This window comes from Aegilops tauschii, chromosome 6, assembly GCF_002575655.3.
Source record: "Aegilops tauschii subsp. strangulata cultivar AL8/78 chromosome 6, Aet v6.0, whole genome shotgun sequence".
Lineage (NCBI taxonomy): Eukaryota > Viridiplantae > Streptophyta > Magnoliopsida > Poales > Poaceae > Aegilops > Aegilops tauschii.
In genome coordinates this window covers 118,843,620-118,858,241 of record NC_053040.3, presented here as the reverse complement: position 1 = coordinate 118,858,241, position 14,622 = coordinate 118,843,620, and positions in this window count along the sequence as shown.

Genomic DNA, 14,622 nt, shown 5'->3' with positions numbered 1-14,622 from the left:
TCATGAGCTTCTTGCAAGATCAAGTTCTTGAGCTCAATCTGGTTGGGTACACAAATGCGATTCCCAAACCACACAATTCCGTGCTCACGCTCTGAGAATCTTGGGGCCTTGCCTGCCTTGATCTTCCTCTTGATGCCTTCAATACTCTCGTGTCCCTTCTGAGCTTCCTTGACATCATCCATCAGGGTGGGCTTGACTTTGAGGTTGGCCAAGAATCCTGGTGCAACCAATTCCAACCCGAAGTTTTCAAGTTCTTCGTACAAGGCGGGTAGCCTTCCCTTATGCATAGCATTTAGGGAACATGCCTTTCTGCTTAGGGCATCTGCTACCACATTAGCCTTTCCAGGGTGGTATTGAACACTGAGGTCATAATTCTTGATCAACTCTAGCCATCTTATCTACCTCATGTTCAATTCCTTCTGAGTGAAAATATACTTCACACTCTTGTGGTCGGTGTATATTTCACACCTCTTCCTGATAACCCACAAGTATAGGGGATCGCAACAGTTTTCGAGGGTAGCGTATTCAACCCAAATTTATTGATTCGACACAAGGGGAGCCAAAGAATATTCTCAAGTATTAGCAGTTGAGTTGTCAATTCAACCACACCTGGATAACTTAATATCTGCAGCAAAGTATTTAGTAGCAAAGTAGTATGGAAGTAACCGTAATGGTGGCAAAAGTAACAGTAGCAGTTTTGTAGTAATTGTAACAGTGGCAACGAAAAAGTAACTAAGCAAAGATCAATATGTGAAAAGCTCATAGGCAATGGATCAGTGACTGATAATTATGCCGGATCCGATTCTTCATGCAATAGTTATAACATAGGGTGACACAGAACTAGCTCTAGTTCATCAATGTAATGTAGGCATGTATTCCAAATATAGTCATACGTGCTTATGGAAAAGAACTTGCATGACATCTATTGTCCTACCCTCCCGTGGCAGCGGGGTCCTATTGGAAACTAAGGGATATTAAGTCCTCCTTTTAATACAGTACCGAACCAAAGCATTAACACTTAATGAATACATGAACTCCTCAAATTACAGTCATCACCGGGAGTGGTCCCGATTATTGTCACCTCGGGGTTACCGAATCATAACACATAGTAGGTGACTATTGACTTGCAAGATAGGATCAAGAACTCACATATATTCATGAAAACATAATAGGTTCAGATCTGGAATCATGGCACTCGGGCCCTAGTGACAAGCATTAAGCATAGCAAAGTCATACCAACATCAATATCAGAACATAATGGATACTAGGGATCAAACCCTAACAAAACTAACTTGATTACATGGTAAATCTCATCCAACCCATCACCGTCCAGCAAGCCTACGATGGAATTACTCACGCACGGCGGTGAGCATCATGAAATTGGTGATGGAGGATGGTTGATGATGACGACGGCGACGGATTCCCCTCTCCGGAGCCCCGAACGGACTTCAGATCAGCCCTCCCAAGAGAGATTAGGGCTTGGCGGCAGCTCTGTATCGTAAAACATGATGAATCCTTCTCTCCAGCATTCAAGTTTTCAGCAAAGATTATGAACTAACCATATTCACAATAACATTTAGGTCTCGTGTTTACTCATATCAATGGCATAATCAACTAGCGAGCAATAATAATAAATCTCGGATGACAACACTTTCTCAAAACAATCATAATATGATATAACAAGATGGTATCTCGCTAGACCTTTCCGAGACCGCAAAACATAAATGTAGAGCACCTCTGAAGATCAAGGAATTACTAAACATTGTAATTCATGGTAAAAGAGATCTAGTCATACTCAATGTAAATTAATAGTAATGGATGCAAATGACAGCGATGCTCTCCAACTGGTGCTTTTTAATAAGAGGATGACGAGTCAACATAAAAGTAAATAGATAGGCCCTTCGCAGAGCAGAGGGAAGCAGGGATTTGTAGAGGTGCCACAGCTCGGTTTTGAAATAGAGATAAATAATATTTTGAGCGGCATACTTACATTGTCAACATAACAACCGAGAGATCTCAATATCTTCCATGCTACACACATTATAGGCAGTTCCCAAGCAGAATGGTAAAGTTTATACTCCCCCACCACCAACAAGCATCAATCCATGGCTTGCCCGAAACAACGGGTGCCTCCAGCTAACAACAGTCCTGGGGGAGTTTTGTTTGCAATTATTTTGATTTGGTTTCAACATGGGACTGGGCATCCCGGTGACCAGCCATTTTCTCGTGAGTGAGGAGCGGAGTCCATTCCTCTTGAGAATGACCCGCCTAGCATGGAAGATACAGACAGCCCTAGTTGATACATGAGCTATTCGAGCATACAAAACAGAATTTCATTTGAAGGTCTAGAGTTTGGCACATACAAATTTACTTGGAACGACAGGTAGATACCGCATATAGGAAGGTATGGGGGACTCATATGGAATAACTTTGGGGTTTAGTACAAGTGAAGGCTAGAAAGAGACTGGGAAGCGACCAACTAGAGAGCGACAACAGTCATGAACATGCATTAAAATTAATAAACATTGAGTGCAAGCATGAGTAGGATATAATCCACCATGAACATAAACATCGTGGACGCTATGCTAATTTTGTTTCAACTACATGTTTGAACATGTGCCAAGTCAAGCCACATGAATCATTTAAAGGAGGATACCACCCTATCATACCACATCACAACCATTTTAATAGCATGTTGGCTCGCAAGGTAAACCATTATAAACTCCTAGCTAATTAAGCATGGCATAAGAAACTATAATCTCTAATTGTCATTGCAAACATGTTTCATTCGTAATAGGCTGAATCAGGAATGATGAACTAATCATATTTACAAAAACAAGAGAAGTCGAGTTCATACCAGCTTCTGTCATCTCAATCAGTCCATCATATATCGTCATTATTGTCTTTCACTTGCACGACCGAACGGTGTGGATAATAATAATAGTGGACATGCATTGGACTAAGCTGGAATCTGCAAGCATTTTAATACAAGGGAGAAGACAAGGTAACATGGGCTCTTGGTTAAATCAACAATAATGCATATAAGAGCCACTTCAACATTTTCATCATGGTCTTCTCCTCTCGACCCCCAAAGAAAAGAAAGGAAATAAAACTGTTTACACGGGAAAGCTCCCAACAAGCAAAAGAAGAACAAAAAATCTTTTTGGGTTTTCTTTTAATTATTACTACTACAGGCATGGAAAGTAAACTAGCTAAAAGCTACAACTAATTTTGTTGGTTTTTCTTAAGGGTTTTCAAACACTCAAGAAGAAAGCAAGAAAAGAAAATAAACTAGCATGGGTAGTACAATGAAAAAGTATGAGCACCGACAACTAGAATGAGTGTGTGAACATGAATGTAATGTCGGTGAGAAATACATACTCCCCAAGCTTAGGATTTTGGCCTAAGTTGGTCTGTGCCCATGGATCAAGCTACCCTCTTCAGTGTGCGGAGCAGTGTCCTCTGGGTGCCATTGTTTGGCGATCTCCTCCGGATCCCCCTGATAAACTGACTGCCGATAAGGGTCAAGTGGTGGCTCAGGCTCAGGCTCTGGAACTTTTGTCAGGTTCCAGTACGCATAAATGGCCTCCGGCAAGATGAGGTACGTGCCTGAAAGTATGTTAAACAGAGAGGGTGCAAGCAAGGTAATAATCTCGCAATAATTTTTATCAAATATCAACTTATACTTAAGCATCTTCTTCTTATCTTTAACAATAAAATCGTGTGCTACCATACTCTTATAATCTAGAAAAATAGGGGGCAACAACTTTTCCTCCTTCTCATAATGCCTAATAGGTATGTTAAAATATGCAGCGAGGCGCGAAGCAAAGATGCCTCCAAAGATGGGACCCTTTGTACGGTTCAGATTTAACCATTTAGCAACAATACCACCTAAACTGAAAGTAGTATCACGAAACAAGGCATAGCGCAACATAACAATATCAGGAGCACTAAGATTTCCACTGTTCCCACGACCAATTAAGCATCTACTAGCAAATATTGCAAAGTAACGTAGAACAGGAAAATGCATGCTAGTGATTCTTGCATCAGAAACTTTCCTCGTTTCCCCTACAGCAATCATATCAATAAACCCTTCCACATCATTACGATGCGGTTCCTCTATGCTGCCCTCAAAGGGTATCTTGCATACCCGACAAAAATCATATAGGGACATCTCCTTAACCTCATCATATAAATGAAACTCCATTGAGGGTGGTGATCTCCTAGCATGGAAATGAAATTTTTGCACAAAAATATTAGTGAGGAGGAGATACCATTCGTGCTGGTCGCGAAGGAAGTCGATGAGGCCTGCATTCTCAGCCAAATAATAAAAATCATCATGAATCCCGGCTGCTCTCAAGAACTCATCACAAGGCCATTCACACGGATGAACTTCCGCGGTGCGAGGAAGATTATATTTGGTCTTCTTATTCTCTTCACTTTGCTTATCCTTCGAGCTTCATCTCGAAGAGCCTCTCAACAATCTCTTCATCCTTTTCTTTCTCTGAAAAATTTCTGAAATTTTTAGTAACTCAAAATAAGAGTGAACCAAACTCAACAAAATTGATAGCAACTACTCCCACAAGTGCCTAGAGACTATATCATGCATTAGAACTACTTGGGACCATATAAATTTGACATGCAAGCTCAAGAACAGGGTCACCTAAGCAGCAAAAATTTGCAATAAATAAAGCACTAGAACAAAAACTAATTGGACCATTGGAGGAATCACATACCGAAGAACAACCCCCCAAAGCAGTTTATTGAGTGGAGCTTTGAGCAAGGAGATCGAAAATGGCAGCAAGACAAGCTAGAACGCGAGTTTGAGCTGTGTGGTGATTTTTTCTGGAGGAAGACGAAGTGTGTGGGTGCACGAATAAGTGGAGGGGGCCACGTGGGGCCCATGAGGCAGGGGGCACGCCCTGCACCCTCGTGGCCAGGTGGTTGCCCCCTCTGGTGTGTTCTCAGTGCCAGATATTCTTAAATATTCTAGAAAAAATCAGATTTCATTTTCAGGGCATTTGGAGAACTTTTATTTTCGGGGTATTTTTTATTGCAAGGATAATTCAGAAAAGATAGAAAATACTATGTTTGCTTTATTTAATCTAAATAACAGAAAGTAAAAGGAGGGTACAGAGAGTTGTGCTTTCTAACTTCATCCATCTCATAGGAATCCACTAACAAGGTTGATCAAGTCTTGTTAACAAACTCATTCCGAATCGCATGAAACTGGAGAATTTTCGAATAGCACTAGGTTACCTCAATGGGGATATGCACGTCCCCAATAATAAGAATATCATATTTATTTTTGACAGTAGGAAGAGGAAATTCAAAACCTCCAATAATAATCGATGGAATTTTTCCAATAGAATTGATACTGTGGACTTGAGGTTGTTTCCTCGGAAAGTGTACCGTATGCTCATTACCATTAACATGAAAAGTGACATTGCCTTTGTTGCAATCAATCACAGCCCCTACAGTATTCAAAAAGGGTCTACCAAGGATAATTGACATACTATCGTCCTCGGGAATATCAGGAATAACAAAGTCCGTTAAGATAGTAACGTTTGCAACCACAACGGGCACATCCTCACAAATATCGACAGGTATAGCAGTTGATTTATCGGCCATTTGCAAAGATATTTCAGTAGGTGTCAACTTATTCAAATCAAGTCTACGATATAAAGAGAGAGGCATAACACTAACACCGGCTCCAAGATCACATAAAGCAGTTTTAACATAGTTTCTTTTAATGGAGCATGGTATAGTTGGTACTCCTGGATCTCCAAGTTTCTTTGGTATTCCACCCTTAAAAGTATAATTAGCAAGCATGGTGGAAATTTCAGCTCCCGGTATCTTTCTTTTATTTGTAACAATATCCTTCATATACTTAGCGTAAGGATTGAATTTAAGCGTATCGGTCAAACTCATACGCAAAAAGATAGGTCTAATCATTTCAGCAAAGCGCTCAGAATCCTCATCATCATTTTTCTTGGATGGTTTAGGAGGAAAAGGCATGGGTTTCTGAACCCATGGTTCTCTTTCTTTACCGTGCTTCCTAGCAACGAAGTCTCTTTTGTCATAACGTTGATTCTTTGATTGTGGGTTATCAAGATCAACAACAGGTTCAATTTCAACATCATTGTCATTGCTAGGTTGAGCATCAACATGAACGTCATCATTAATATTATCACTAGGTTCATCTTCATCACCAGATTGTGTTTCAGCATCAGAAATAGAAATATCATTAGGATTCTCAGGTGTGTCAACAACAGGTTCACTAGAAGCATGCAAAGTCCTATCATTTTTCTTTTTCTTCTTCTTAGAAGGACTAGGTGCATCAACATTAGTTCTCTGAGAATCTTGCTCAATTCTCTTAGGGTGGCCCTCAGGATACAAAGGTTCCTGAGTCATTTTACCTCCTCTAGTCATAACTCTAACAGCATTATCATTTTTCTTGTTATTTAATTCATTGAGCAAATCATTTTGAGCTTTCAGCACTTGTTATACTTGAGTGGTGACCATAGAAGCATGTTTACTAATAAGTTTAAGTTCACCTTTAACTCTAGACATATAATCACTCAAGTGTTCAATCATATAAGCATTACGTTTCAATTGCCTACCAACATAAGCATTGAAGTTTCCTTGTTTAACAATAATATTATCAAACTCATCTAAGCATTAGCTAGCAGACTTATAACGAGGAATATCACCTTCATCAAATCTATAGAGAGAATTTACCTTTACTACCCGTGTCGGGTTATCAAGACCATGTATTTCTTCAATAGGTGGTAAATTCTTAACATCTTCAGCTTTAATACCCTTTTCTTTCATAGATTTCTTTGCCTCTTGCATATCTTCAGGACTCAGAAATAGAATACCCCTTTTCTTCGGAGTTGGCTTAGGAGTTGGCTCAGGAAGTGTCCAATTATTTTCATTAGTCAACATATTATTCAATAGCAATTCAGCTTGATCAACTGTTCTTTCCCTGAAAACACAACCAGCACAACTATCCAGGTGGTCCCTGGAAGCATCGGTTAGTCCATTATAAAAGATATCAAGTATTTCAATTTTCTTTAGAGGATGATCAGGCAAAGCATTAAGTAATTGGAGAAGCCTCCCCCAAGCTTGTGGGAGACTCTCTTCTTCAATTTGCACGAAATTATATATTTCCCTTAAGGCAGCTTGTTTCTTATGAGCGGGGAAATATTCATATCCTGGGGACTACGCACACAACCAGGATCAAGAGAATTAAACCATGTTTTAGCATCACCCTTTAATGAGAACGGAAATAATTTAAGGATATAGTAGTAGCGAGTTTTCTCATCATTAGTGAATAGGGTGGCTATATCATTTAATTTAGTAAGATGTGCCACAACACTTTCAGATTCATAGCCATAAAAAGGACCAGATTCAACCAAACTAATTATCTCAGGGTCGACAGAGAAATCATAATCCTTATCGGAAATACAGATAGGTGAAGTAGCAAAAGCAGGGTCATATTTCATTCTAGCATTCAAAGATTTTTCTTTCAGCTTAGCTAATAATTTCTTAAGATCATATCTATCATTGCAAGCAAGAAAATCTCTAGCAGTTTATTCATCCATAACATAACCCTCAGGCACAACAGGCAATTCATATCTAGGGGGAGAATCTTCATCATCACTTTCATCAATATTATCAGTTTCAATAATTTCATTCTCTTTAGCCCTAGCAAGTTGTTCATCCAGAAATTCACCTAGTGGCACAGTATTATCAAGCATAGAAGTAGTTTCATCATAAGTATCATGCATAGCAGAAGTGGCATCATCAATAACATGCGACATATCAGAATAAATAGCAGAAGCAGGTTTAGGTGTCACAAGTTTACTCAAAACAGAAGGCGAATCAAGTGTAGAGCTAGATGGCAATTCCTTACCTCCCCTCGTAGTTGAGGGATAAATTTTGGTGTTCTCGTCTTTCAAGTTCCTCATAGTGATCAGCAGATATAAATCCCAAGTGACTCAAAGAATAGAGCTATGCTCCCCGGCAACGGTGCCAGAAAATAGTCTTGATAACCCACAAGTATAGGGGATCGCAACAGTTTTCGAGGGTAGAGTATTCAACCGAAATTTATTGATTCGACACAAGGGGAGCCAAAGAATATTCTCAAGTATTAGCAGTTGAGTTGTCATTTCAACCACACCTGGATAACTTAATATCTGCAACAAAGTATTTATTAGCAAAGTAGTATGGAAGTAATGGTAACGGTGGAAAAAGTAACAGTAGCAGTTTTGTAATAATTGTAACAGTGGCAACGGAAAAGTAACTAAGCAAAGATCAATATGTGAAAAGCTCGTAGGCAATGGATTAGTGATGGATAATTATGTTGGATGCGATTCTTCATGCAATAGTTATAACATAGGGTGACACAGAACTAACTCCAGTTCATCAATGTAATGTAGGCATGTATTCCGAATATAGTCATACGTGCTTATGGAAAAGAACTTGCATGCCATCTTTTGTCCTACCCTCCCGTGGCTGCGGGGTCCTATTGGAAACTAAGGGATATTAAGGCCTCCTTTTAATTGAGTACCGGACCAAAGCATTAACACTTAATGAATACATGAACTCCTCAAACTACGGTCATCACCGGGAGTGGTCCCGATTATTGTCACTTCGGGGTTACCAGAACATAACACATAGTAGGTGACTATTGACTTGCAAGATAGGATCATGAACTCACATATATTCATGAAAACATAATAGGTTCAGATCTGAAATCATGGCACTCGGGCCCTAGTGACAAGCATTAAGCATAGCAAAGTCATAGCAACATCAATCTCAGAACATAATGGATACTAGGGATCAAACCCTAACAAAACTAACTCGATTACATGGTAAATCTCATCCAACCCATCACCGTCCAGCAAGACTACGATGGAATTACTCACGCACGGCGGTGAGCATCATGAAATTGGTGATGGAGGATGGTTGATGATGACGACGGCGACGGATTCCCCTCTTCGGAGCCCCGAACGGACTCCAGATCAGCCCTCCCGAGAGAGATTAGGGCTTGGCGGCGGCTCCGTATCGTAAAACGCGATGAATCCTTCTCTCCGATTTTTTTCTCCCCGAACGTGAATATATAGAGTTGGAGTTGAGGTCAGTGGAGCACCAGGGGCCCACGAGGCAGGGGGCGCGCCTAGGGGGGTAGACGCGCCCCCACCTGTCGGTGTACAAAAGAAAGGGCTCACCTTTGTACCCCTTTACCTGTGCACGGGCAGTCGGAGCCGCGCCCACGGCCACACCAAGCAGAGAAGGGGAGGTGAACCAAGGCAAAACTGAAGCCCAAGACAGCCAGAGCAACGCCAAGACCAAGAACGCAAAGAAGCAGAGGGGCGGAGCAGTTTCCCCAGGCAAGACCCTTGCCGGGGCAGCGCGCCCAAACACCAACAGGGCGAGCCACCCTTGAGCCCACGTCCCCAACACCATCAGCCATGTGGGGCCGGGGCTCAGGAGGCACCTCTATGGTGGCATGCAGATCTTTGTGAAGACATATTCAAGATCAGATGAGGATTAGAAGACAACGATCCTCGACAAGATCCTTGCCGAGGAGAGCCACGAGACCCCCGGCAAGATTCTTGCCGGGCACGGCAGCGCGCCACAGCAAGACCCTTGCCGGGCCCCCGGCAAGGCTCTCACCAAAGACGCCAGCAGGACCACTGCCAGGCCCGCACCAGCCAAGTCTCCGCCGCCGTTCACATACAGCTGCCAGCCCAAACCCGCTGGGCAGGCACCTGCGTGGCAACATGCAGCTTCCAGGCCAACTCAGCAGGCGCCTACATGGGGGCATGCAGATCTTCGTGAAGACCCTACCACCGCGCCACCTCAGCTGCCTGCCTGCCTACATGGCGCCGCACGCATCGCTAGCCAGGGCGCGTGTCGAAGCGAGGAGGAGCGGCGACGGACGGGACGGGCCTCGCCCCTGTCCCCAATAAAGCTAGGGGACACCTCATCGGTGCATTAAATGCGACTTGTCCTGTAATCTAAGCGATAAGCTCGCAATACTGTACGCCTTTCCACCTCCTGTATGCCACTGTGGCAGCCCCTTTCGCCTATAAAAGGAGGCCCATGGCATACTGGAGAAGGATTCGGCTCTTTCGAACCACGCACTCACCATAGCTAGTTCGAGAGCTCAAGAACTCTCGGAAATACACCCACCAAAGCAGGACTAGGGTTTTACGCATCCTCGCGGCCCGAACCTGGGTAAACGATCCTCGTGCTGATTACTAATCCTGCTCTTCTCGCAACCCTGCGCCCCAGCAACCGTAGTAGGGATCCTTGTGATCACATAGGTGTCGTTCCACACCGACATCTTTGGCGTGCCAGGTAGGGGGCGCAATTGTGAGAATCTGGTCTAGTAGCTAGCCTAGCGTTTCTTCATCGCCATGGCTCCCAAGAAGAAGATGGCCACGGCGATCGGCTCGTCGGGGGCTGAACGGCCCGTACCACTACGGGCGAGCAGCGGCCCGGTCGCGGACAGGACCCGGGCCGCGGTCCGCGAGCACCAGCATCACCCTGGCAGTCAGAGCCTGGCGAGCGGCGTCGTTCGCATGCCCGACGACTGCCCGCACGTCGCCAGATCCAAAGACGGAGCTGGGCCCCCCGCAGGCGGCGCGGGGCCCTCCAGGGGTGTCGTTGTGCCACCACCGGGCGGCGCAACGACCTCCAAGACACCCACGCCGGCGACCACTGCGCACTCTTCCCATGGTGCACGCGACGAACAACGTCACCACGCCGGCGACCCTGGCCACCACCGTGGGAAGAGCCATGTGCGTCATCCGCGGGATGAAGGAGTTCAGCATGCCCGCCGAAGTGCTAGCGAAAATGGCGCGCAGCCGCTGGGCCGTGGTGGAGCTCCTTCTAACATGGTTAGAAGTCGAAGCACGCCACAGTCCACACAGCTATCGCCATCACCCACGCCAGCGGAAGCTTTGGCGCGCGCGCAGCTGCTCCTCGACTTCCCTCCTGCTGCAGAGAAGCTAGACGATAGGAGGGCCACCATCCGGAGCCTCGTCGCCGTCGCCAACAAAGACGATCCACGACCAGCAGGGCCCTCGGGTTAGCGCTCCACCGAGCCACCACATGCTGGCGCTGGGAGGACCGGGGGAGCTGCGGCCACGGTGCACTCTCCTCCTCGCCAGCCACTGCGGGCGTCTGCCCGTCGTGACGATGCTTGTGATAACATCTCTATAGCGTCGTCTGACCCGCGGACCCACCGCGACCAGCGCCAAGTTCTTCGAGAACGAGCTCATCAAGATGCTCGGACCACTATTGAGCGCCGCGTGATACACGCCACCAGTTGGACAAGCGGGTGGGACCCGCTATGGACCACCCAGCACCGGGGGGCTTGATACATTTCCAACGTATCTATAACTTATGAAGTATTCATGCTATTATACTATCCTTCTAGGATGTTTTATATGCATTTATATGATATTTTATATGATTTTTGGGACTAACCTATTAACCTAGAGCCAAGTGCCAGTTTCTGTTTTCTCCATGTTTTAGAGTATCGCAGAAAAGGAAAACTAAACAGAGTCCAATTGACATGCCACTTGACGGAGATCATTTTTCGACCAGAAGAAGCCCACGGAGTATCAGAAGCAGGCCAGAAGAGTCCCGGGCTGCCCACGAGGGTGGGGGGTGCGCCCACCCCCCTAGGGCGCACCCCCCTGCCTCGTGGACAGCCCGGAGACCCCCCTGACGTGAAATCAACGCAAAACTCTTCTATATATACCCAAACTTCCAGAAATAAACCTAGATCGGAAATTCCGTCGCCGCAAGCCTCTGTAGCCACGAGAAGTCAATCTAGGCCCTCTCCGGCACCCTGCCGGAGGGGGGCCATCATCACCGGTGGCCATGGAGGAGTATCCCGGAGGGGCCATCATCACCATGAAGGCCAAGGACCAGAGGGTGGAGGCCCTGGAGGAGGAAGCACAAGGGGGAGAACCTCTCTTCCTCTCTTCCGGTGGCGCCGGAGTGCCATCGGGAGGGGAATCATTGCCATGGTGATCGTCTTCACCAACATCACCATCATCATCACCATCCCCATCTCTTTTACGCGGTCCACTCTCCCGCACCCGCTGTAATCCCTACTTGAACATGGTGCTTTATGCCACATATTATGATCCAATGATGTGTTGCCATCCTATGATGTTTTGAGTAGATATCTTTTGTCTTTGGGTTGATTGATGATCTAGATTGGTATGAGTTGTATGTTTTACTTTGGTGCTGTCCTATGGTGCCCTCCGTGTCATGCAAGCGTGAGGGATTCCAGCTGTAGGGTGTTGCAATACGTTCATGATTCGCTTATAGTGGGTTGGTGAGTGACTGAAACACAAACCCGAGTAAGAGGGATTGTTGCGTATGGGAATAAAGAGGACTTGATGCTTTAATGCTATGGTTGGGTTTTACCTTAATGATCTTTAGTAGTTGCGGATGCTTGCTAGAGTTCCAATCATAAGTGCATATGATCCAAGTAGAGAAAGTATGTTAGCTTATGCCGCTCCCTCATATGAAATTGCAATAGTGATTACCGGTCTTGTTAACAATTGCCTAGGACAATTCCGCACACCGATCCACCATTATTCCACGCTCGATATTTATAATACTTAGTAATATATTCTAACTTTATGATAACAGCACCTACTTTTATGTTTTAGCTCTCCGATATCATACAAAGTTATCCTCTTCATACCCACAACATAGTTTTATTTCTCGTTTCTAGTGGAGGCAAACGTTCGGTGTACGTAGAGTCGTATCAGTGGCAGATAGGGCTTGAGAGAATATTGATCTTACCTTTAGCTCCTTGTGGGTTCGACACTCCATACTTATCACTTCCACCTTTGGAAAATTGCTACGATGATTCCCTGCACTTGGGGATTATCAAGCTCTTTTCTGGCGCCGTTGCCGGGGAGCATTAGCGTGGGGTTGATATTCTCGTGTGCGCTTGTTTGCTTTCTTCACTAAGTAGATTTTGTTTTTCCTTTTGTTTCTGTTTAGTTGTGGGAGAAACATACAAAAAAAATTAAAAGAATGAAAATACAAAAAAAAATTAATTGCCCTCCTTGCCTAAAAAGTTTTTCAAAAAGAGAAGTGATTGGAAAGTTATGCATTAAAGAAGTGAGGGTCGACCTTGAGCACTTGTGTTCATGCTCACGGAAACAATGTAGAATTTTTCATGGAAGTTTCTCTGTAAATAATTATCCCCTTGAATATATTCATTGTATTATAAAAATAATGTGCCAAGCTTTGGTTTTAGGATGATTAGATTGCTTGTTTGCTTTGTGCAGAACAAAAACAGAAACTTTGGCTGTAGTGCGTGAATTTACATTTTTTGCTGGAAAGTCAAATTGGTCTGAAACTTTTTGAACATTACTTCTGTACAAATTTTCCAAATTGTCAAATTTAGTTCATAATTTTAGGAGTTACAGAATTTTGCTAAACTTCCGGATTACTACAGACTGTCCTGTTTAAGACCAATTCTGTTTTTGATGCATTGCTTGCTTGTTTTGATGAAACTATCGATTCATATCAGTGGATTAGGCCATGTAAAAGTTATATTACAGTATCTATAATGGAAAAATAAAATATGAATTGGTTTGCAACAGTACTTATAGTAGTGATTTGCTTTTTTATACTAACGGATCTCACAAAGTTTTTGTTAAGTTTTTGTGGATGAAGTGTTCGAAGAACGAGGAGTTACCGAGGTGAGAAGAATAAAGAGAGGCAAAAGTTCAAGCTTGGGGATGCCCAAGGCACCCCAACTAAATATTTCAAAGGATACTCAAGCATCTAAGCTTGGGGATGCCCCGGTTGGCATCCCATCTTTCTTCTTCAACAATTATCGGTATACCTCGGTTTTTGTTTTGTTCACATGATTTGTGTCCTTTGTGTTTTTGTTTTTCCTTTAAGAACCATGCTAGTATGAGATATACCTTCATTGATTTATATAATACTTCATGTGCTTCACTTAAATCTTTTAAGTATGATCTTATAGGATTGCTCTTTGTGCTTCACTTAAATCTTTTGAGTATTGTTTTATAGAAGGCCTCATGTGCTTCACTTATACATTTTGAGCTTGGATATTGGTTAGTCTATGTTAATTATAGGATGCTCCATGAACTTCACTTATATCTTTTGGAGTATGAATAATACTATCATTTAAAGTGGGTTTGGAAGAGTGTCAACTTTAGGAATTAGTGATCCCACTATCTTGGAGGGTGTTGAATCTTAGTGTGATATTTATGAAAGTGGATTTGGAAGAGTGTCAACTTTAGCTAGTAATGATTCCACTATTTCGGAAGAGGTTCCAATTGAGTATGAGAACAAAGTTGCTATCCATGATGCTACTGAAAATTATTATGAGGGAGGAATACATGCTTGTAGGAGTTACAATAATATCAAGTTTCCTCTCTATGTGCTTAAAGTTTTGAAGTTATACTTGTTTTGCCTTCCTATGCTAGTTGATTGTTGCTCTTATAAATTGTGTGCTCACAAAATCCCTAGGCATAGGAAGTAGGTTATATTTAAGTGTGCTAGTCATATTCTTCAAGATGCTCTCTTTGTGCTTCAATT